General features: G+C 43.4%; 1 protein-coding gene across 3 annotated transcripts in view; it reads left to right on the forward strand.

Annotated features, from left to right (window-relative positions):
* The window catches only part of KERA (keratocan), a 296,742-nt gene that overhangs the window by 58,357 nt on the left and 215,136 nt on the right, over nt 1-23,249 (forward strand). The window lies entirely within an intron of this gene.

Raw genomic sequence — 23,249 nt, forward strand, 5'->3', positions numbered from 1 at the left:
GTTACCAGCATGACCATCCCCGACCCCCAGTCCCGTCTCCACACTTAAACACTACCCTGCACGACCCCCCAATAGAACCCCGAACTCTAAAACACTACCCTGCACTACACAACACTACCCTAAACACTAAAACACTACCCCCAGCACGACCCCCAACCCCCAGTCCAGTCCGTACACTCAAACACTACCCTGCATGACCCCCCCAGCTCTACCCTATACCCTAAAACATTACCCTACTCTACACAAACACCACAACACTACTCTAAACCCTAAAACACTACCCCCAGCATGACCCCCCGACTCCCAGTCCGGTCCCTACACTCAAACACTATCCTGCATGACCCCCCCAGCACTACCCTAAACCCTAAAACACTACCCTACACTACACAAACACCACAACACTAGCCTAAACCACTACCCCCAGCACGAATCTCGGCCGACCTCCAGTCCGGTCGCCATACTTAAACACTACCCTGCACGACCCCCCAGCACTACCCTAAACCCTAAAACACTACTCTGGACTACACAACACTACCCTAAACCCTAAAACACTACCCCCAGCACGACCCCAGTCCAGTCCCTACACTCACACACTACCTTGCACGACCCCCCAGCACTACCCTAAACCCTAAAACACTACCCTGCACTACACTACACAAACACCACCACACTACCCTAAATCCTAAAACACTAGCCCCAGCACGACTCTCCCCCAATCCACAGTCCGGTCCATACACTCAGTCACTACCCTGCACGATCCCCCAGCACTACCCTAAACCCTAAAACACTACCCTACACTACACAAACACCACAATAGTATAATAAATAAGGCATAAAAATTGTGTAATAAATAAGGCACCGATCTAACATTCAGCTTGCAGCTTGAATAGAATGTTAAAAGTAGTCCTTTTAAAGTCCAGTAGTATTCAAATTGTTTGTAGTCACTAAATGTTCTGCAATGTAAATGAAGACTATGCGGTTACAAATAAGTATGTGCTTAGTATTCTGTTAGTATTCAAGAAGTACCACTCACATATCAGTAGTCTTAATGCACTAGCCTTCCCAAAAAGAACACTATTGAATACTAAAATTGGCATAAAATAGTCTTCGAATGCTATAAAAAGACAGGTTCACCACTAAGGGCCAGATGTAGGTATCCAAATACCGGTCGGTAACGGCCGAAAATACCGATTTTCGTCCGTTACCGACCGGTATTTGGATACTGAGATCTAGGGCATTTAAAAATGCAGATTCGGTAATTTTACCGAATCGGTAAATTTACCGATTCAGTAAGATTACCGATTCTGTAAAATTACCGAATCTGTATTTTGAAATGTAGGTAGCACTGTCAACAGTGCTACAGGGCTGTAAGGATTGGTTATTTACCACCAACTGTTAGTTGGTGGTAAATAACGAATTTCAATGTAAATTTAAAATATGTGCATTTACACCTGTGCCATGTGGCACACATACATGCCTTTAGGCGCATTTTTGGCACACATACATGCCCTTAAGGCATGTATGTGTGCCACATGGCACACAAGCACTGATCAGGGGTGCAACAGGGTGTCAAAGTGACACCCTGCCACCCTTGAATTTTTCGGTAATTACCAATTCGGTAATTGACATTCATTCCTATGGGCCTCCAGGCCATAGGAATGAATGGCAATTACCGAATCGGTAAATACCGATTCGGTAATTACCGAATTTTGCAGATTCGGTAAAAAATACAGAATTTTTACCTACATCTAATTTACCGATTCTAAAATACCGAATCTGTAAAATTCTGTATTTTAGAATCGGTAAAAAAGATTTACCTACATCTAGCCCTAAATGTAGTATTCAACGTGGTATAGGTAGCAATAAGTTAAAACCACAAATAATGAAACTAGGCACCACTTGGTAAATAAATCATGGGTAAATGCGGCAAAACAAGAGGAACGCATTATCCAGATAAAAACTGAAGGGGCTAGCCACCACGCCGGCCAGAACTTTTAAAGGGGGAGGAGCCATATTAAGATACCCAGTAGTGTGAGCAATAGGGACCCCAAAAAGCTGACAAAGAAACTGCACAACACAAATTTAAAAGGGGTAAACATACCTTACAGGATGGATCCAGGTCCAAAGACACCTCCAGGCGGGCACCGTCCTGGCAACCGGAACTTGAAATTATGCGAGAGTGGATCAGAAATTAAATACTGAGCGGAAACAGGGTGGGAGCCCAAACAGAGAGGACGGACATATGCCAAGAGCCTAGTTTAAAGGTTAATCAACAACATAGAAAGAGGACAACCGATCGTCAACACGCCGGATATATGAGGGCGCCATATTGAAAAGGGAGGGAAAACAATAGCACCAATCAGTTACAAACAATTAAAAAGCTGGTATAAGGGATGGAAAGCAATCTAGCGATGTAGAATTGAAAAAACAGCGAGAAAAGAAGCAATCCATGGCAAAGAAACAAAAATACCAATACGTTATAATGCCATGGGGTGCCAAATGCAATGACGGCCAAAATAGACAGAGTCAACAAGAACTCACAGGGAAAAACAAATGTACCAATAAGGTTGGAATAAAGGACAAGTATCCTAAAGCAACAATCTAATAATGTAAAAAAAGTAGTGAAAAGTAAAGGAAGCCCTTGGCAAGGACACAATTAACGATACGTTAAAATGCCATAGCCACCAATGTAGACAAGGTCCACACAGACTCACAAGGAAGGACAACTGTGACGGGCTAATCACTAACAGTGATTAATGCAGGATTGCATTCTCCCGAGATAGGGATTCGTCCAGACCCTTTTCCTTGGTATTGAGAGTGAAAATCCAGAACACATCTCTTTTCCTTCTTACAGAGGTGATTTCTACACCTGATTGGGGACTGACTTTTTATAGGATGGTCCACCCAAGATCATTCACTGTGTGCGGACCTCCATCCAGTGGTTGACCAGAGGGACCATCTGGTTGAAGAGTCTAATATTGAACTTGTGTTCTCCAATTCTTTTTCTGGCTTCTCATCCAGTTTCTCCAACATATGCCAGATTACAAGGGCATAAAATCAGGTATACTGGCGCTGCAATTAGTCATTGAGTTTAATAGTGTCCTTCCCAGAGATAGATATCTGACACCAAGGATTGGGTTCAGAACTCTTAGCTCTAACCAGGAAGTTGCTCAGATTCTTATTTCTTTTAAAGGCAAACAACGGTGTTGGCAATTTTTGTTCAGTTTTATCATTGTTAAGGTAATGCCATTGCGAGTTGACAATCTGTCTCACTTTGTGATTGAAGTTAGAATGCTTAGTAACATACACAAGTTTGTAATTTCTTTCAGTATGTTTGGGTCTGAACTTGGTACCACTATCGTAGTATCTAGCTCATTTTAGCGAGTCTTTGATAAGTCTAGTGGGATACCCCCTCTCGAGGAGTTTGTCTTTTAAGATCTAAGCTTGTTTAAAGGAATCAGCCAAGTTGGTTGAGTTTCTCAGAAGATGGAGAAACTAACTAAAATGTATTCCATCTTTTAGGCACGCGGGTGGAAGCTACTGTATTGCAGCACAGTGTTTCTGGCAATGGGTTTGGTGAACAAAGAGACTATTAGGTAGGAATCTTGGTGTTCGACCCAAACGTCCAGGAATTCCAACTTAGTGTTGCTGGAGTGGACCGTGAACTTGAGGTTGGGTTCCGCTGAGTTGATCCAGAGGGTAATTCATTTAATGTCTCCTGGTCACCCTTCCAAATGAATAAGATGTAATCTATAAATTGTGACCAGGTCTGGACATTTTCAAAGAAATGGGCCATCTCATTATAGATGTTACCGGCCTCAAAATGTCCCATATATAGACAAGCAGTGCTTGGGGCGCAGGCCGCACCCATACTTACCCCCTGGATCTGTTGGTAGTAGGAGCCATTGAATTCAAAAAAGGTTTCTCCAAGTACAACTTCCAGACACTGGAGGATAAAAGGCGAGTTAGATATAGAAAGATCAGCTTCAAGTATTTCTTCCAAAACTTTTCTTGCCTCAACTTGGGGGATGTTGGTATATAAGGATTCCAAGTCCATAGTGACCAATAGTTAACTCTTGCTGTTGTAAGGGAGGTTCTCAATCTTGGATATGAAGTCACCAGTATCCTTGATAAAGGAAGTAAGGTTGCTCACCAGGGTTTTGAGGAACCGGTTGATGTATTTTGACAAAAGTTCAGTGGCTGCTCCATTTGCGGAGACGATGAGTCTAAGAGGCAGATTTGCCACATATTTGTGGGTCTTAGGGAACCCATATATGATGGGCAAGTGGGTGCAAGATGGAGTAAGAATTTCTGCCTACTTGGTGCAGTTGTCCCCGTTATACACAGCAGTCTCCACCACTCCAAGGATTTTGCATTTTAATTTGGGTTCGGGATTAATAGCAATATTTTTGTAATGTTCCGAGACTCCAAGTAGGGCATTCATCTTTCCACCTCGTTGGTAGTCTCAAAGATGACTATACCGCCTCCCTTATCACAGGGTTTAACGGTAAGGTTCCTGTTAGTTTTGAGGGATATCAGGGCGGTATTTTCTTCTCTCGAGATGTTAGGTTGAGGTTTGGATACGTACCTGATAGCGTTCTGAATTTTAGTTATTACAGGCTTTTCAGTCACCTTTGTCAAAATACATCGACCGGTTCCTCAAACCCCTGGTGAGCAACCTTACTTCCTTTATGAATGATACTGGTGACTTTATATCCAAGATTGAGAACCTCCCTTAGAACAGCTAGATTGAACTATTGGTCACTATGGACTTGGAGTCCTTATATACCAACATCCCCCAAGTTGAGGCAAGAAAGGTTTTGGAAGAAATACTTTAAGCTGATCTCTCTATATCCAACTCATCTTTTATCCTCCAGTGTCTGGAAGTTGTACCCGGAGAAAACGTTTTTGAATTCAACGGCTCCTACTACCAACAGATCCAGAGGTAAGTATGGGCACGGCCTGCGCCCCATGCATTGCTTGTTTATGTATGGGACATTTTGAGGCCTATAACATCTATAGTGAGATGGCCCATTTCTGTGAAAATGTCCGGGCCTGGTCACGATTTATAGATGACATCTTCTTCATCTGAAAGGGTGACCAGGAGACATTAAATTAATTTACCCTCTGGATCAACTCAGCAGACCCCAACCTCAAGTTCACGGTCCACTCCAGCAACACTAAGTTGGAATTCCTCGACATTTGGATCAAACACCAAGATTCCTACCTAATAGTCTCTTTGTTCACCAAACCCACTGCCAGAAATACAGTAGCTTTCACCCTTGTTGCCACAAAGATGGCATACCATTCAGTCAGTTTCTCTGTCTTTGGAAAAACTCAACCAACTTGGCTGATTTCTTAAAACAAGCTGAGATCTTAAAAGACAAACTCCTCAAGAAGAGGTATCCCAACAGACTTATCAAAGACTCGCTAAAACGAGCTAGATACTCCGATCGTGACACCATGTTCAGACCCAAACACACTAAAAGAAATGACAAACTTGTGTGTGTTACTAAGCATTCTAACTTCAATCACAAAGTGAGACAGATTGTCAGCTCGCAATGGCATTTACTTAACATTAACAACACTGACCAAGAATTGCCAAAACCGTTGTTTGCCTTTAAAAGAAATAAGAATCTGAGCAACTTCCTGGTTAGAGCTAAAAGTTTTGAACCCAATCCTTGGAATCAGAAATCTATCTCTGGAAATGACCCTATTAAAGGCAACCATCAATGCGCATCATGCCAGGCCTGTCCGCATGCCATTGTCAGTGAAAATATACAAGTCAACAAAAGAACAGTCTTCCTCACTGAAATGACTAATTGCCGCACCTCCAATATTGTATACCTGATTTTATGCCCTTGTAGTTGGAGAAACCGGATGAGAAGCCAGAAAAAGGATTGGGAACACAAGTCCAATATTAGAATCTCCAAACAGACGGCACCTCTGGTCAACCACTGAATGGAGGTCCCCCACACAGTAAATGATTTTAGGTGGACCATCCTAGAAAAAGTCCGGCCCCCAGCAGGTGTAGAAATCACCTCTGTAAGAAGAAAAAGAGAGGTGTTCTGGATTTTCACTCTCAACCAAGGAAAAGGGTCTGAACGAATCTCTTCCCTGGGAGAATGCCACCCTGCATTAATCGCCGTTAGTGATTAGCCCGTCACAGTTGTCCTTCCTTGTGAGTTTGTGTGAACCTTGCCTACAAGGGAGGCAGGGCATAAAACGACTCCAGGCTCAGGGCTCCTCGAGAACGCTAGGTTGGTGGCAGCTGCCCAGCTCTTTGGGAACCTTTTTGACATATTTACCCTAACGCACAGTTAAGGGTCAGATCGGAACAGCTCTGACGTGAATGTGACGCCAGCGCTCGTGAAAAATTTTAAGATCGTTTTTTAAATGAAAATTACTGTCTAATTGTAAACTTACTCACTGTGTGGTGTATTTGCCTGTACCCCGCCCTGTTCCATCGCGGCTGGTGCCGTTTGTGTGGAGGGCGAGGCGAGCCGCCATCTTGGGTGGGGCCGGAACTGATTTTGCGGTCTAGTTCCCACGGGAGGCAGGGCATAAAACCAAATGTGCATACGGGAGCGCAGCGGACGAGCGCAGCGGGCGCGACGAAAGAGCGCCGAAGTCGCGCATAAGTCAAGCCCGTCTGCGCCCGTCCGCGGCCGACCGGGGCCAGGGGCTGTAACCCCTGGCCAAATATACACATATTCTTCCCACGACTTGAGACAGCTTAGACCCACTGATAAGTCGGTCCCTGCTCTACCAACGTATGTACTGAAGCGGGCCGCTACCTATGGTATTCTTAAACTCGAGTACCTTGCTGGTAAAGCTATGTGCCCTAATCCTTACCCCCCCCCCCGCTAACCATACTGGATTCAGAGACCACGCTTAAATGTTACTATTTGAACACCAGGTCTATGGTTAAACACCATATGGATATATTCTTTCTGTTACAAGCCGAGCAACCTGATCTTCTACTCCTTACAGAGACCTGGCTTAACGCAGATTCTCTACCTTTTATTTTAGCAGCTATTCCTTCTAAATATTATATTTTAAATGTTAACAGACCTGATGACAAACGTGGTGGAGGTGTAGCAGCTATTATTCGCAACACCCACACATTTTCTCTTTTACCTTCTCTGGACCTTAGAGGATCAGACAATATGATCTTCAAAATGGATACTGACAGCGGATCACTATTAATGATCCTTATTTATCGCCCCCCTCAAAGTATGCCTACATTTGCGGCATCTCTGGCAGAACATCTAGCCCCTTTAATCATCAACTATAAAAAAATTGTGTTGTTGGGTGACTTTAATCTTTGGCTGAACTCTACTACGCTGGACACTCAGGCAGCTGCGTTGAAAGAGACTTTACTAGACCTGAACTTGACCCAACAGATTCACTCACCCACCCACGAAAAAGGGCACAGCCTTGATCAAATATGGTCACAGAATATCCCCTTGTTTATTAGCTCCATTACTCCTTGTATTTGGACAGACCATTTTTTGATACATTTCACTGTCATCATTACGAAAAGTAGAAAGCAACCTTTTCAGAAGGGTGGGAAAGTCAGAATTTGGAAGAATGTAGACACTTCAGCTTTTATTGACACTCTGACCTCATCCCTCCCCTCATCGGATCAGGACATTGATGGGATTGAAGAAGCCTTTTCCAACTGGCTACGCCAAGCAGCCGACGTCCATGCCCCTTGTTCTAACATTCCCCGCTCCCGCCCCAATGACGCCCACAGGTGGTTTACACCTCACCTGAAGGTTCTAAAACTTGAAGTCCGTCAAAAGGAGCGGAAGTGGCGAACGGATTATTCGGCACAAGACAAAGCTAATTATTGCAGGGCCCGAAAGGACTATCTGAAACTTGTCAAAAAACACAAAACAGATTACTTTTCGGAAAAAAATCTGAACTCCCGCAATAAATCAAAGGAATTGTTTAACATCGTGGAAGGCCTCAGTGGTAGTGACAGAACTACTCATTCTGTGGCTCCCACTCAGGACCTTTGTAACTCACTGAATTCCTTTTTCTTGGAAAAAATCTGTACTATAAAACAAAGTATCTCTACTACTCTGTCCGCCCCCCTTTTTGCTGATGTGTATTATAATTCCTCGACCTTGGAATTTTTTCCCCTCATTGATGGTGACACTTTACCCAGGCTGCTCACTAGGGTGAAATCGGGATCACCCGATGACACCTGCCCTCCACACATTTTCAGAGAGGTGGGAACTGCTATTCCTGAGAGCATGCTCTCTATGCTGAATGGTTCTCTTTCACAGGGAAAAGTCCCCAACAACCTTAAAAAGGCTCTACTTATTCCCCTCATCAAGAAGGCCGGAGCAAACCCGCTTGACCCGCTCAACTATAGGCCTATATCACTGCCGCCGTACTGTGCTAAACTTTTGGAGGCTCATGTCTGCGACAATCTGTCTAAATTTATTGAAGAAAGTGAATACCTCGAGCCTAACCAAGCTGGCTTTCGCCCATGTCATTTGACTGAGGCAGTTATCCTTGCGGTACAAAATACCCTGAGGCGGAATGCGGATAACGGGATCCACCAGGCCCTGGTGCTCTTGGACCTCTCGGCCGCGTTCGACACGGTTGACTATTCCATCTTGGTCAACCATGTCGAGCAAGCTGGTCTTAGGGGTCTCGCATTGAGCTGGATTCGTTCATTCATCTCTGGCCGCACTCAAGCTGTAAGATTGGATACCTTTACAGCTCCCACCATCTCCACTACTTGCGGAGTTCCCCAGGGCTCATCATTATCACCTTTACTTTTTAACCTATATTTACGCCCCCTTCTGTACTCCTTAAGAAAAGCGAAAGTTAGCATCTTCAATTATGCAGATGATCTGCAACTCATCTTTCCGTTGAACACCGAGGACTCAGTGGAGGTATTTCAAAACACCATGTCTCACATCCAGGGCTGGATGAGTTGCAATCATTTAAAACTTAACCCCGGCAAGACCGAATTGGTCTTGCCTGGCCAGAGTGTACTTAGCTGGAATCCAGGCTTCTGGCCATCCAGCTTGGGGGCGCCCCCCTCTAAGTCATCCTCAGTAAAAAGTTTGGGAGTACATATCAGTGAGGATCTGTCCCTGAAAAAACAGGTAGGCGCGGTGGTGTCATCCAGTTTTTTTCAACTAAAGAAAATCAAGAAAATTGCTTGTTTCTTTTCTTCGGATGCCCTTACCCAGATCATCATTGCCTTGGTCCTGTCGCGACTAGATTTTTCTAATTGCATTTATCTCGGGCTCCAAATTGGAGAACTAAAACGCCTACAGCTGGTCCAAAATCAGGCTGCCAGACTTATCCTGAAGCTTTCTAAAAGGCAGTCTATCAGATCAGGGTTGAAACAGCTACACTGGCTGCCTGTTGAGCAGCGAGTCGCTTTTAAAACAGGGTGCATCTTATTTAAATCCCTACATGACGTTGGCCCTAGGTTTGTTAGAGATCTGTTCATTAGATATGATCCCACTCGCAATCTTCGTTCCGCTCACAAATCCCTACTGAGTGTCCCTTCTTATAAGAGAAAGCGTCTAGGCGGTTGCTGCTTTGACCATCTTGCAGCATCCTTCTGGAACTCTCTTCCTCTTCAATTGAAACTGAGCGGTAACATTTTGAGTTTTAGACACTCTCTCAAAACCTGGCTCTTCTCCCAGGCTTACTGCTGAGATGTTTTGTTTCTACCTTTAACTGCTGCGTCGAGTTCCTTTCTATAGCGCCATGAAGCCCTTGGGCGTACGAGCGCTTAATAAATAAATATTAACATTAACATTAACATTAACATTACATTGGTGGCTATGGCATTTTAACATATCATTAACTCTGTCCTTGCCAATGGCTTCCTTTACTTTGTATTACTTTTTTTTACATTTTTAGATTGTTGCTTTAGGGATGCTTGTCCTTTATTCCAGCATCATCTGTACATTTGTCTTTCCCTGTGAGTCCTTGTTGACGCTGTCTATTTTGGCCACCACGGCATTATAAGGTATTGTGATTTTTGTTTTTTCGCAAATGGGTTTCTTCTTTTCTCACTGTTTTTTCAATTCTACATCCCTAGATTGCATTCTCAGGACGCTCATCCCTTATTCCTGCTTTTTTATTTTTTGTAACTCATTGGTGCTATTGTTTTTCGTCCCTTTCAAATATGGCGCCCTCATATATCCAGAGTGTTGATGATCAGTAGTCGTCTTTCTATGTTGATGATTTACCTTTAGACTAGGCTCTTGGCCTATATCCGTCCTCTCTTTTTGGGCTCCACCGTGTTTCCGCTCACTATTTAAACTAGGATCTACTCTTGGCTAATTTCGAGTTCCGGTTGCGAGAACGGTGTGTTCAACACGCCTGGAGGTGTCTTTGGACCTGGATCCATCCTGTAAGGTATGTTTACCCCTTTTAGATGCATGTTGTGCAATTTCTTTGGCGTCTTTTTGGGGTCCCTATTGCTCACTCTACTAGGTCTCTTGATATGGCTCCACCCCCTTTTAAAAGTTCCGGCCAATCCAGCTGGGGTCGAAACGTAGACCGTCTTTTCAAACCTCCACATGCTCAAGGATCAAAATGTACCTACTGAAGATGTACCTACGAACAATGTATATAGGAACTAACTGACCTTTTAAAGGCCGGAAAGGCTTATTTGTACATATTTTGTATTGCATCTATGACACAAACACCTTTACCCTGTCCTTCACCTACCTACTCACTACCACTTCCCTAATCTTCTCTTCATGCTGACTACACCTATGAGCACATTGACCCGTAATGCTTTGACTAAGAATTGCATTCAATGCGGCTACTAGGTTAAAAATGAAATACTCGCTTTTGAATTGTTCATGATTTATGGTGATATGTTTTTTGGTTTACACTGTGATGTATATTTGACTTTTTGAACTACTCCGACCACTTTATGCAAACGTACTGTCACTATAAAGGTGCCAGATAGGGCAGGGATCTGTGGTGTACTTGAGACACCAAGTAGGGAGCGGCCAGGTGGCGCCCCTACAAGCAAAGATTGATTCCATTCTGGCTTGGGAGCCCTCCAAGACCCAGGAAGAGATGAGAGCCTTCCTAGGTCTCACCGGGGATTACAGAGGGTTTGTCAAGGGGTATGGCACCATTTTTGCCCCCTTGACAGAGCTGACTTCAAGGGATCAGCCCAGGAAAGTGATCTGGACTGATGCCTGCCAGACCGTGTTAGATGCCCTGAAAGCTGCCATGTACATGGCACAGTGCTCAAGGTGCCTCATTTCTCCAAAGAGTTTGTGGTGCAGACAGATGCTTAAGAGCATGGGGTGGGAGCAGTACTCTCCCAATTGAACGACGATGGCTTGGACCAACCCGTAGCTTTCATTAGTAGGAGACTACTTCCCAGGGAACAGAGGTGGAGTGCAATTGAAAGGGAAGCGTTTGCTTCTTATGTTAGCTTTTGCTTGTTATGTTATGTTATGTTAACCCATCTTATATAGCGCAATAGCTGCCTCAGCAAAGAGGCGTCCCGGAGAGCAGCAAGACACAGAGGCAAAGACCTAAACCGGGGGGAAGAGGTTTTGATAGCCTTCCCAAACATCAGATAGTTGTCCAAACAGCGAATCTGGGAAGAAGTGGAGTTCCAAATTTAGCCGCTAGGCTGCGAAACAACCATCCACCGGCATGTACACGTTTCACCCGAGGAACGGTGACCATGCATTGCCCCACAGAGTGCAAGAGGCGCAGAGGTGTATAAGGCACTAACAGATTGGCCAAGATCCCCGGGGAGGAGGTATTCAGAATTTTAAAGGCCAAGCAAAGGGCCTTGAACTCGATACGCTTGGTCATAGGTAGCCGATTGTCGGGCAGCTTCTAGGGAGCCCAAGTAGGGCTCTGGCTGCCGCATTTTGGACTCTTTGCAGACGTATCACCGCAACATTTTTAGGCACAAATAGAGTGCACCGGCATAGTCCAGCCTTGACAAGATAGCCGCTTGGACAATCGTTTGTTGGGTGGGCAGGTCAAAATACCCCAACAGGGGTCTCAATCACCGAAGTAGGCCAAAACATGTACCAGCCACTTTCTTGGTGTGATCCAGAAAACTGAGGGTCGAGTCCATCGACACCCCTAGATTTTTCACCATCAACTTAGTTGTGGGTGGGCACCCAAGACTATCCGGCCACCAGTACTCCAGAGCTCAGGGTCAATCCCCACCAGCAACATCTCAGATTTGTTGGCGTTGAGCTGGAGGCAGTTGGCGGTCATCCACTCCGCGACTGCCGCCGAACCGCTCTTAAACTTGGGTGCATTGCGTATAGTGTTGTCGGAGAGGACCACCACCAACTGCATGTCATCAGTGGAGGAGACAATGGAGAGACCCCAATCCCTGGCCACCACATCCAAAGGTTGAACATACAGATTGAATAGTACAGGACTCAAAGCAGAGCCCTGCGGCACACCATGTCCGATAGATTGGACACAAGAGAAAAAAGGCGGAGCGGTCACTTTAAATGTTTTCTCAAAGGGGGAAGAGCTAAACCACTCTAGAGCTGAACCGACGATACCGGCCTCCTCCAGACGCTGTAGCAGAATCTGGTGGGAGACTGTATCAAATACAGCACTGAGATCCAACAGAATCAGTGCAGCTGTGTTCTCAGCATCCAGGACAGTCTGTAGATGTTCGAACACAGCAAGGAGAGCAGTCTCAGTGATGTGACCTGGGCAGAAACCATTCTGCGAGAGATCCAGGATACCGTGACTGCATCACCTTCCAGCACCTGTTTTTCCGGCACAGCGGTGCCTTGCGGGAGAAATTTCCATGAACCGCCGCGGTTCGGCCGAAGAAACTGCCAGAGTTCTACAAAAGGGGGTGGTGATGGATGGAGCATCTGAACCAATCAAACACTCACACCCAGTCAACAGATGTGGGTTTAATCCATCACCTTTCTTTAGCCCACTCTGCCACCCCAGTTCAGACATGGCCATATGCAAATCAGTCTGACCCTGTGCCTCTTGGGAACAGTCCAGCCCGAACTGCCAAGCCATGCCTTCCCTGGACCGGGACCAAGCTTCCTAGGACCGGTTTCTGGCATTTCAGCCTTCTTCAGCCAGGCTTGCTTGAATCCAATGGCAAAGTGAGCAAGGGACTCACGTCTGAGCATACCCTGCCAACTTATGGTGAACAAAGCGGTACAAAAGGGGGTGGTGATGGACGGAGCATCTGAACCAATCAAACACTCACACCCAGTCAACAGATCTGGGTTTAATCCATCACCGTTCTTTAGCCCACTCTGCCACCCCAGTTCAGAAATGGCCATATGCAAATCAGTCCGACCCTGTGCCTCATGGGAACAGTCCAGCCCAAACTGCCAAGCCATGCCTTCCCTTGACCGGAATCAAGCTTCCTAGAGCCAGAGTTCAGTGCACTGTCTCCGAAGTCTGAGACCACTGCACTGACTCCGATGTAAGCTTGCTATTCAGCTGACAAGATTGACACATCGTGTGACAATGGCTAAAGAAACAGACGCAGCGCCTGTTTGCCACCGCTGCATCCGTTCCATGTATCGCACTTGTGTGCTTCGTTTATCTGATGCATCACCTGCAGACCAGACCATCTTGGATTTTGATTCCTTGCTTTCCCCTACAGTCCGGATTCAATGCAACACTTCTCCTGCTGGCAGTAGAATGGATGCATTACCTCCCCGAGGACTCAGCAACGGACGCAACTCTGTGTTTTTCCGATGCTACACTCCTCTACGGCTGTTTGCCATGTAGATTTTGACACATCCTAGGCAATTTGTGTAAAATCACAGCATTCATAGAGTTCTATGGACAGAATTTCTTGAAACCTTTTAAAAGTCATATTTTGAGGAGTGTATATTGGATTTTTGTTGTTTCGATCTTGTTCGCATTAGATAAATATACTTTATTTTTCTAAACTGATGTGGGGTTCATTTGTAGTGTTTTCACTGTGTTACTGTGTATTAGGTACATTACATATTACCTCTGAGATAAGCCTAACTGCTCGTGCCAAGCTACCAAGGGAGTGTGCAGGGGATATCCTGGTGTATAACTCCCTTATCCTACTAGAAGGAGGGGGCTCTACTTGAAGAGGGTGCATAGCACTGCCAACTAGAGACACCCATTTCTAACAAGCACAATTTCCATATAGATATATAAAGTTTGAGGCAACTTCTGGTTATGATTGATAATGGTCCGCATATCCTTGATTAAAACATCTATACAGCATTTTTTATACTTTCGTGTTGATGACTGATTGAATACATTGAAGATATTTTACTCTGGTTATCCTTTATCGATTTTATACAAATATTTTATAAATAATTCTTTTTTTATCTTAGATCTTGATTTTGATCTTACATGATCTGTGATTTTAATTATTTTGTTAAAAAATTACTGACACTTGTTCACTTACTGTATTCCTGTACCTCCGAAAAGCAGCTATTTCTTGTTTTTTGGTACTTCTAACAGTTGAGACATGAATTCTCTAATGCAATATTTGTCCTTCCCTGTGGAGCCTTCCTAACATGGATGTTTGGAACAAAACAAAATGCAGCCATTTGGCACTAAACACATGGCTGAGTTCGTATTCTGACTATCCTAAATTTAGTAGTGTCTTCGTTTTGCCTCAGATTGAATAATAAGTGTGACCACGATAATGATGCAACTTGCAATGCAACGAGGGAGAATGGTAGGGAAGAAAGAAAGCGAAATAACGAGAACATGAAAACATGAAAACATGAAAACATGAAAAGAGGCGCAAGAAAGAATCAGAAATTCCTACAGGACTTCATTTGTTTATGCGATTTAACTCAGATACAATAGATTGCCAAAGCAGTTAACACAGATCATTCTGATTGTAGGCTGACCAATTTCCATCTTCAGTTACTAATGAACCATTGCTAGGAAATGCATGCAATTGATTGGTTAGTGATCAACTACTTAAGGTACAGGGTGAGTTTACCACATAAATAGCCACTTTCAGATGCACAGCAATTTGAACACGTCCTCAGCGGTGCTCGTCGATTGAGCTCCCACTGTTGGTCGGTAATCCCATATTGATGCCACGAAGCCTCCCCTAGGCTCTCCCGCTCATGCCCTAGAACCCAGTTGCATAAAGCTCTTGCTCGGATTTATGAAGAGGGAAGAAATATGCTCCACATGATGCCATTATGCAGGAATGAAAAATAAAAACACATGGCTAAGCTTGTGTAACTTCTACGCTATTCTCGAATAACACTTGTTAATAATACGAGCAACCGAACGATTGTGTGCACCTCAGCATTTCTCTGTATAACACATCTGTTTTGTGATCTGAGACGTAGTGAGGAGGAAATTAGGTTTATTTCCTAGCCAGCCACGTACACGCAGCTCCCTCTACTGCTCATCTGTAACTGTCACCCCCTTGCGTGTAGATTCCATTACCTCACACATAATTCCAATATCTGTGGCAACTATCACTGAGAAACTTGTATACATACATTATAACATGTCTCCTGTCTATGCACAATAACAATAATCCCTGGCACTAACCATAAGAGAACTGAAATTAAAATCACAAAATGAGCCCATGCTACTCAGTGATTGCCTCCACCATCAAGGAGAAATGTTATAATGTATGTAGACATGCTGCTCATTGATTGTTGCATAGTTATGTTCCCTTGTTTTCCAAAATACACCTTCAGTCTTTTTTTTGCTTCCACATAAGGATCTGCAATTTTTTCATTGTCTGCTCCTGTAGCTGCAAGGAGACACTTGAAGTGGTGTTGACCTTCGTTTCCCAATGCATTCACCAAAAATGCTCTTTTCCATGATAATCATATATTCAACCTATCGATGGCTTCTACATAGTTTTCAAAATATCCAATCCACTCCTTACATTCAATTGGAGGTGTACCCGCTTGTGCCAGGAACATTGGAGGTGCAGCTACTGTTTGTAAATGATTGAGTGTCCATCCTTAAATGGCAAACCAAAATAAATGCCAGAGGGATACACACTGTAAAACGTGTCATTCACTCTAGATCAAGATATTAAAACGCTTGTTTATGGATAATGCAGATGTAGAAAATGTTGGTCCTTTTTCACTGTTTACACAATGTGTGGTCCTTTGTCTGTATTGTCACTGATCCGGTCGTCAGGAAAACAAAGATCCATCCAATATGCAGTTCCCGGATGCCACAATTCTTGGTCCCCTAAAGTTTCCTCCTAATGATACCATACTTAGTGTCCCGCAACATGGTTGCTGTAAATAAATGCACTTTCTCACAGTGCGCTCTAAATTGTCCATGCTTCACTCTCAGAGTGATCTGTAAACAAACGCAGTTCTCCTCAGCGCTGTCTGTATTGCCAGTTCGCTTCGTGCCAACTCCTGAGGTTAATTTGGCTGCACCCACCCACATCGTAAGTAAATACGGTGAAATCCTGTACTCACTGCCTGCAAATGCCAAGCAGCTGCCCAGTGAAAGCTGGGACAAGATGTACTGCCGTTGCCGACTCGCTCTTTAAACTCCTGGAAGCATCCTCATAGGAAATAATTTCTAACTGGGTACAGCACCTATGTAGCTGGTCTCCACGTATCCCATCCTCGTCACCCAATTGAAGAAAACTCCTGAGATGGTGTGAGGGGTTGTATGACAGAAGAATGCATGGCTAAACCATGCATGCCTCAACAATGCGGTCCCAACAGCAAATGCATATTAACCACAAATTTCCTTACCACACATGACTTTAACATGCATGCCTTTACAATGAATTTTGTTGGAAAGGCATGATTGTTAAAGGTATATTCGTACTAAATATCACATCTCCCCCAGCCCCGAACTCCCTGAGCCCTAAAACCCAACCTCATCCCTGAAATCTACGCGCCCCAGTTCTAAAACTACCCCAGTCCCCCACTCTGAGCATTAAAACCCACCCCCACCCTAAAAAACGACCCCAACATCAACCCCTCCTCCCTGAGCACTTTGAAACTGCCCCAACACTGAAAACAACCCCTACCCCCTGGCTTGAACCCTAAAACCAAGCCCTTCCTCTAAAAACGACACTTGCGCACAGCCCTGAAATCTGCCCAGTGCCCCTGCACTGAGCCCTTAACCAGGCCCCTGCCATAATAACTAACCTGACCCACCAGCTCCCCCGCCCTCATCCCTAAAACCGCCCCTGTCCTAAAAACTGCCCCTTTCCCTTCCCCCGCCCTGAAACCTAAATAAAAAGGTTGAAAAAGTACTCACCACGCCACCATTCCATCTGTTGACTGTAGGAAGTCTCCAACACCCCCGTCCACTTGCTGCAATGCTAGACAGCTAACTGCCTTTACCATGCAAATGGGTGGTCAAGGCATATGTGTGGTTAATGCAAGCGTTTTTATGCTTCCATGGAAATGGCATGCATGGCTAATCCCACATTGTAAATGCTGTTGTCCCATGTGAGGTGGAAATTACGTTTATTTACTACCCAGCCATGTACATGGAGCTCCCTCACCTGCTCATCTGTAACTGCCACCACCACTGAGTGAAGATAATATTGCTTGAGGTTGCAATCCTTAAAAAACAAAATAGAAGACAAGAGGCGTTTGGCAAAACAGTACAGTTTGTTCAATTAAACATTACAGCTGGGAGAACAGTTACAGGCAAGAGGCCTGAGGACGAATATATGACGTTACAACGCAAACAATTACAATGCAAGCTTTTACAACGTGGTTTTTACATTGCAACTTCCATTACATTGTATGATTTTACAACGCATGCCATTACAATGCATTCCATTACAATGTATTTCTTTACAACGAATACCATTACAATGCATAATACTTTTAGGGCAACAGTAGGGTAAGTGTTGGATAGTGTAGTGGTAAAAATTAATATTCCCATTTACCCCAAAACTCATACCCACCCTAAAACTAAAAATTCTCTATTACTTACCTTATAATGCATTGTAATGGCATGCAATGTAGTGGTATGCGTTGTAATGGCCTGCGTTGTAGTGACATGCATTGTAATGGCATGCGTTGTAATGGCATGCAATGTAAAGGCAGTTGCGATGTAACAGTTGAATTGTAAATGTAGTGCGATGTAATGACTGCGTTGTAATGGATGTTTCCCCTGAGTACTGTCTCAATTTGCATTTGGTAGATGTCCTTCTCATATACAAAATCACAACAGGTCATGAAAGTTTCCAGAGTAGCATATATTGTGAGGAATGTTTGTTGCTGCCTTTGGAGTCATAAATGAATGGTCAATTGTGAACTACAGGTGGGTCTCGACCTCGTGTGAGCACAGTGTGGCAAGGGGTGAACGTGTCCAGATGTCCGGCATGGGGAGCAAGGTATCACTACCTGTGCTAGGGCCTGATTGGCTATATGTTCCTAATTCTTGTGGCATCTTACTTTATGGTGTTTTTCAGGATTATATGATGGAACAACTACTGTCTAAACAATGAATTCCTTAACCACGCAGGCTAAACCACAAGCAATGCCGAACGACTACATTTTTAACAACGAGTACCTAAACCACGAAAAATATTCAATTTCTTTCATTACCCGTTTCCACCACTATGTTCTTTAAATTCTGCATGTTTTTCACAGACGAAAACTCTCCTGAGATCTGAGTCTATTTAAGGTTCAGTAAATTGCTTTGTTGGGGGTGTGCCTGAAAGCAGCGTGTTTTCTGTGTCTGTTGATGTTTTCCAAAGTGCAGTAAAGACTAGCTTGCCAGTGTTGAGTTGATGTGCTATTTTTACTGCTTTCTTTAGTTGATGAGCAAACACTGTGACAGAAGCATAGGCGGCCTCACCCTGGTACTGTGTCTTGGAGTTTGGGCGCGTGCTCTGAACGCTGCTGATATGTGTGTTTAGGGAGGATTGTTTCTTCCTTGCTCTGGCTACACATCTCCATGTGTCACGGATTTACAATGAAGTGCCCATCAGTGTGGTGTTTCTCTAAGCAAATTAATAGGAACAGGCCTCCTGGATTTCCCAATGCTTCCGGTAATACATCCCTTGTGAAGAATAAGCTTTGAGAAGCTGCATTCACTTTTCTCTCCGTGCTTTGTCTCTGTCCCTGAAACTAAAGGTGACGTCGTTGTTACAGGTGGAAAATCGAGTAAAGCCTAAATGTATGTAATAAAAGACTTGCGATGTAAAACTTCGCTTTAGATATGATCAAAATAAAAATAGAAGTATCCAGTTAAAATAAGTCCCCAGCCCTGACCGGGAATCAAACCTTGGCCCAGAACTGAGCATGAGGATTTCACCCAGCCCAGGGTTTAGCTGTGGATGCTGGGTCTCCTCACCCTCAGTTTAGTGTGTTAGAAACAGGACTTCGAGTCCCAGAATACACAGTAATAACCTTACTAGAAATTGGTACTCATGCTGGACCTAGGCAATATAAGATCCCTGATGAGGATGGTGGGGAGTGCACATCCGGGCCAGTAGTACTTTCACAATGTGCCTGTAAGTTCTAAACCATTATACTTAAACAAAGATTTTTTTTTAAAAAGCCTCACAGTCATATAAAACAATTCCTCATTCTGAGTGCGATCATTGCATTGATGTTATGTGAAAAAAACTGGGCTGAAGTGCATTTAATTTATCATGTTGTCCTTTTATTTTGATGCAAATAATAACCCTTCGTGCACGTTTCTTGGGACCAGGTTTTTCATTGTTAAGAAAATAGTGCCATCTTTCGGCCAGTCACAAGATCATTTTTTTTGTGGTTTATGGAAGTCATTTTTCGTGTAAATCGTAGTTAAGGATGTCGTGGTTAACAGATTGGTCGTTGTTTAGGATTCGTTCTTCAGGTCCGTCGTTTTTCACACTTCGTTGTTAAGGATGTTTCCCGTTTTTCAGAGTGCGTGTATTTCCCCCCGGCCATATGTGCTTTATTGGGGCAATCTCCCCTGACCATGATAATGTCGCTGAACTTCTCTGTGGGATTGATCACGTGTATCCTGCTTGAGTGTTTGCCTGTCAGCTAAACACCCTCCCACCTGTGTCCCATCAATCAGAAATCCCAGGCCTCGGTGTCAGCGACTGATGGACTACAAATTTGTGAGTTGAGGTAGATGTGGAGTTCAGAATAGACGAGTCTTTTAATACGGATGAGATTTCATTTTTATCGATGGATGCATTGATTTCAATATTATCAATTCCATTATCTAACATATAATTTTAATCCCTGAGGCAACACTTGCTGAGCAGCCTGTCTACATACATTATAACAAACCACAATTGGTGTCTTTTCAGTAATGACTGCACACAGCAATTAGGCATACAGCAAATGTCGTGTGCATGGAGCGTGGCTGTCACGAGCATGGCATTCTTGTCACAGCTCGTGAATGTCTCACTCTGGGTAAACATGTTATGTTTTGATTATATGTGGAAGGTTGGGAGGTATGAGAGTTTACCGTTGGATTCATTCTACTTGTAACCTATGAATGAACCACAAGGACTTTCTTTGAATAAACCTCATCTGAAGTATTCACTTTCTCTCTGCCTGATGATTATCGTAACCAGATACTTTCTAACATTCGCGATGTGGCCAGGTGGAGGACGTTCTATATCTGCCTGCCTTGCTAGGTTATCTTCCAGGTTGCAATCTTTCCAGTACCAGATAGAGTATGCAAAGGGGAAGGCCAATGTGCATGCAGATTGTATGTCCAGATTACCTGTAGCAAGTGAGGAAGAGAGTCATGAGGATGACTGTGCAGTAGCGTTCACTACGCATGATGTTAATTTATTGCATGACGAACAAACTAATCTTCATGAAGATGTTTGGCTTCTAGAAATGGAAAAAGACATTGAATTAAATAAGATCAAAAAGCACATAGTACAAGGATGACTTGAACAAAGAAAACTATCAGGTGATATGATGAGTTATTTTAAAGTTCATGATGAGTTGGCAGTTGAGAATGGTTTAGTTATGAGAGGTGACAAAATTATTCATCCTTTTTCTCTGACAAATACTATTGTGGAAATTTTCCATGAAGGACATTTAGGCATTTCTTTCACCAGGAGACGCATTAAAGAGATGTTTTGGTGGCCTAGTATTGATGTATGTGTTGAGCATTTCGTGCGCACATGTGCAAAATGCTCAGTGAAAAGTCAGCTGTTGTTTTGCATCCTGAGCCTCATCCTGTGGATTTTCCTTCTAGTCCATAGCAGAAACTGGTTTTGGACATTATTGGTCCATTTCATGTTTTACCAAAACATGAAAGTTTTGGTATTGTTCCTATTGACTACTATTCGAATTGGCCAGAAGTCAAGATGGTTAGGGAGGTTACTTCACAAAATGTCATAGAATTTCTTGATGATATCTTTTGTAGAGAAGGCATTCCCCAAGAAATTGTCAGACAACGGACCCCAATTTGTTAGTAAGGAAATGGAATGTTTTTTGAGAAGTGTGGAATTACCCATAGGCGAATAGCTGTTTTGCATCCTGAGGCCAATGGCCAAGTTGAGCGTTTTCACCACGTGGTGAAGCTATCCAATTATCAATTAAAGGTGGTCTGAACTGGTGTAATGCTTTGCAATCCATGTTGTTGGCATACAGAATTTCGCCAAATTCTGTTACTTTAGTCAACCCATTTGAACTTCTAAGATGACGTAAACCAAGTACGAAACTAGCTCCTTGGTGGTTAAACAAAAAATTAGGTGAAGATAAAAAGTTCACTAACGTAGATTATGAATTAGTTCAACATAGGGTTGAAGCTTTAAAAAAAAATTAAACAAGTCTTGGAAAGAAAACCAAGTACTGCAAGTAAACAAAGAATTGTGATTGGTGATCTAATTTGCTTAAAAAAGAGGGCGTTGCCAAGGGTTTTCCTGTTTGGTCAGTCCCCAAAAGAGTCATTGAAGTTTTCAGAAATGCTGTCAGAGGCGAGGGTGGCAGTGTCTGGAATCTTAATAGAATTTCTTTGTTTAAAGGAGTTGTAAACCCATGAGAAGTTTCCAGCAGCAATGTATTTCTAGATGTTGGACACAGTAATGATCCAGTAAACCATGACTTTCCTTTCTTTAACCATGACAGTTTTCCAACCAGGAGTGTGCGAGATCATCGTCCTCCTGTGAGGTTCAAGGATTTTGTCATGAAGCAACTTGTTTTTTTATTTTTGTTTTTTTCAGTTTTTTTTTAAAGGGGGGAAGTTGTGTCGTGTGCATGGAACGTGGCTGTCACAAGTGTGCCATTCTTGTCACAGCTCGTGACTGTCTCGCTCTGAATAAACATGTTATGTTTTGATTATATGTGGAAGGTTGGGAGGTACGAGAGTTTACCATTGGATTCATTCTAATTGTAACCTACGAATGAACTTTAAGGACTTTCTTTGAATAAACCTCATCTGAAGTATTTACTTTCTCTCTGCCTGATGATTATCGTAACCGGATACTTCTAACAGCAAAGAATCAAAAAGTATACTTATGTGTGATATAAGGTTCTCAAATGTCATGGCAAATCTTCTCTTATTTAGAAAAAAAATGAAACATGAACAAATTACTGTTTTTCTGACAAATGTGAGAGATTTTTTAAGCATTTATTTATTTGGTATTTTACATGGTGCTCTGTGTAGCTTAATCATTGCTTCAGAGATCTTTACAGGACGAATTACAAATCAGATGTAGCAGGAGTCCAATCATCTGCAGAAAATGCCCATATCTGATATTCCCTAGTTGCGCTCACCAATATGTTGGTCTAATGACGTAAATAGCCAGTCTGACTCAGTTTGGGCCTTATTGAAGGTTTGACGGATGGGATACTGTAACACCAACGTTGTGGTTGCCCTGTCTGGCACATCCAAACTGTATTATAGCCTATGGCACTTGTAATGTCGTGGACAGGATATTCTCTGTGTTTGTGATGAGTACCCCTTCTGTCAAACTCTAAATCAGAACCTTACAGCCTGATTCATGTACGGGCCGTTTTGCGTGGCCCTAATAGCGAATCATAGCGACTCGCTATTGAGGACACGCAAAACGGTATTCATGTAGGAATTGCTAAATAAATAGCGATTCCTACATGTTCTCTATTTGCAAGTAGAAAATTGCTACTCGCAAAAAAAGGAATAACTCCCCATTCATTCCTATGGGCCAAAAGGCCCATAGGAATGAATGGGGAGTATTCCTTATTTGCGAGTAGCAATTTACTACTCGCAAATAAGATAGCGATTTTAAGGGTGCCAGGGGTGTCCAAAGGACACCCTGAAGCACCCCTAAAATGCACATTTGAACAGGTGTTGCGCACACACAT

This window comes from Lissotriton helveticus, chromosome 1_1 (genome assembly GCF_964261635.1).
Source record: "Lissotriton helveticus chromosome 1_1, aLisHel1.1, whole genome shotgun sequence".
Classification (NCBI taxonomy): Eukaryota; Metazoa; Chordata; class Amphibia; order Caudata; family Salamandridae; genus Lissotriton; species Lissotriton helveticus.